Here is a 3,059-nt window from a genome sequence, read left to right as displayed (position 1 = left end):
TAAGTGGCGAGTATACCAGAGCGAGCTGCTGGAGGCAATGAAACACAGGGGGTCTGTTTCACTTGGTGGTGATATGAGGGCTGACAGTCCAGGCCATTGTGCAAAGTATGGCTCCTACTCCATGATGGATCTAGAGACCAACAAGATAGTAGATGTCCAGCTTGTCCAGGTAAATATGACCAGATAGTAACTATTTCTGGCATTATCCTCCTTGTTTATGTTTATGTGAGTATACTGTATGTGTGTCTGTTAATTATCCACAGAGTAATGAAGTGGGCAGCAGTGTTCTGATGGAGAAGGAAGGGCTTATCCGGAGTCTGGACTTCCTGGAAACTGCAGGTGATGTGAAATGTAACCATTCTGTAATATTCTCACAGCTCAGCTCTGAGGCCTTGCCTCCCGGCCCTCGGACTCTCTCTCTAAACAAGTGTATCTCATATTGATGTCTGTGCTCTACCCTTTGTGTCTCTGTATGGCAGCAATTCTCATATGTTTGTATTGCTTCTAGGTACTGCATTTGTAACACGCTCCCCATCCAGTTGTTACACTGGCCCGGAGCGCCATTCACACACCAATGGTGGCAGCTGCCATGCAAGGCGCTTGCCTGCTCATTGGGAGCAATTTGTACATTGTCATTTCTGTGTGTACTACAGCCACACAAATCAGGTCTTTTGAATATTAATGTGTGTCCCTCCATATACTGTGTTTTAGCTCTGTTAAAAGTTGTACCTCTAAATCAGTCATCTTTTATTTACAACATTTAGGTGTTGAAATCGCTTCCATGGTGACAGACCGACACACCCAGGTACAAAAGTTCATCAGAGAACAGAAACCAGGCATTCAACATTACTACGATGTGTGGCATTTATGTAAAGGTAAGATAATTTGGAAAATTAATTGTATTACTTGCAGCACATCTGTACACACTGTAGAAGAAAAATCCATAACATATTTTAAAACTGTTCTCAGCACTCAACAAGAAGGTGGAAGCCCTCACAAAGGAGAAGGACTGCCACAAGGTGAAGTTGTGGCAGAAAAGTATAAAGAATCACCTCTACTCGTCAGCAGCAGGCTCAACCAGTGGAGAGGAAATTGTGGCTAAGTGGACATCTCTCCTCCAGCACATCCAGAATGTCCACATCCACGAAAATCCTCTCTTCCCCAAGTGTGTGCACCCCCCTTCCACTGACCAACACAAGTGGCTGAAGCCTGGTATGCCTTCTATAGCATTTATGTTATTTAAAAGGGATCCTGTAATATACAGTACTCTCAGCTGCTATGCACCCATCATTTATTTATATATTTGTTATTCTATTTCCCCCCCCAGGAACAAAGCCTGTCCACAAACTGGAAAAGGTGCTGATGAACAACCGAGTTCTGAAAGACGTGGGGAAGCTGAGCCCCCTCTATCAGACATCAGCCTTGGAGGGGTTCCAGAGTCTCATTCTCCGCTTTGCACCAAAGAACGTGGCCTTCTCCTACCTAGGGATGCGTTGCAGGTAAAACGTACAGAAATTATTTTGTCAATATGGTGTAGTAAAAAGGCTTCAGAGTGCTACCATTTCACTTGCATATAGGGATGGGAATTGACAGTTGAGTGTTAGTACGTAAAGCTTCCTGGTACTGGTGACACCAATGTAAAATGTTAGCTTGTAGCCCTTTACTACCTTGGTGTAAACTACTCTCATTTCAGGCTTTACCTGGCCGCATTGCATTTTAATGAAAATGCTGGCCGGACCCAAGCACAAACCGCAGCAGGGGAACTGCAGTTCCGCCTGAAATTTCCAAAGGCCAAGAGAGGGGAACATACTGTGTGCATGGTCAAGACAGAATATACAACTGGTTAGTAAATTCATAATTGTATGAAGTAATTTTTCATCTGCTAATTAATATCATTCCAAACACATTTTCCTCGCTGTCAACATTTTGGTGGTTCTGGACTGAAAAGGTGTAGAACTATGTCCATTTATAATATCATAAACACAGCATTTGTAATTGCAGTTACTTTCTATACCGGTTTGTCAACAGTTGAGACCATATGGTTTACTCAAACAATATGCTCTGTGATGTGCTCTCTCCTGTGTTTTAGAATATGTCACTGAGCTTATGGACCTGCTCTTCAACAAGGTCATCCATGACCCTGCACCCTTCGCAGCTGAGCTGGAAAGTTTGGATGTTCCTGATTTCATGTGCTCGCAGTATGAACGACCAGAGAAGGCAGATGCAATTGCTTGCAAACTGTCCAGATTCACCTCACAAACATGTAAGCCACCATCTCTAGTGTTCTGTTGTTGCCCTTTCAGTAAATGTAATTCGGGTAACTAAACATTATACAATGTTTTCCCCATTACTAACTGCCTTATCTCGTTTGTCTCCCTCCCAAGGAAGCCCAGTGTCTCCACGGCCTCAGCTCCTCCAGTGTCTCCACGGCCTCAGCTCCTCCAGTGTCTCCACGGCCTCAGCTCCTCCAGTGTCTCCACGGCCTCAGCTCCTCCAGTGTCTCCACGGCCTCAGCTCCTCCAGTGTCTCCACGGGCTCAGCTCCTCCAGTGTCTCCACGGCCTCAGCTCCTCCAGTGTCTCCACGGCCTCAGCTCCTCCAGTGTCTCCACGGCCTCAGCTCCTCCAGTGTCTCCACGGCCTCAGCTCCTCCAGTGTCTCCACCCTATCTTTGGACCCCTGAACCCCGCGAGTCACCCCGAACCTTGTGACCGCTCTGAACTCTGAACCTCAAACATACCTCCCCATGCAACCGTCACCTCCTCCCCCGAACACCCCGTCTTAGACCTTGGACACTTTAGTTAGGTGCACACACATCTTAAACAACACCCCACACATCCATTTCTTTGCACCCCACCAGTTATCTCCACACACAATCCTGACATTATGCACTACAACTGTACAACTATGTACAGTACACATTACAACCATAGCCCCACCAACCTCCAAAGTAAATGTGACACTGACACATACAAATACGTCATTACTCAAAGACTGTCCTACACCTCAGTGAAATTTATTATAACTAAAAAATATAACAGAAAAAATAAATAATAATAAT

The sequence above is a fragment of the Borostomias antarcticus genome (assembly GCF_949987555.1).
Source record: "Borostomias antarcticus genome assembly, contig: scaffold_72, whole genome shotgun sequence".
Lineage (NCBI taxonomy): Eukaryota > Metazoa > Chordata > Actinopteri > Stomiiformes > Stomiidae > Borostomias > Borostomias antarcticus.
The sequence above is the reverse complement of the archived record's forward strand: the minus strand, read 5'-3'. Positions refer to the sequence as shown.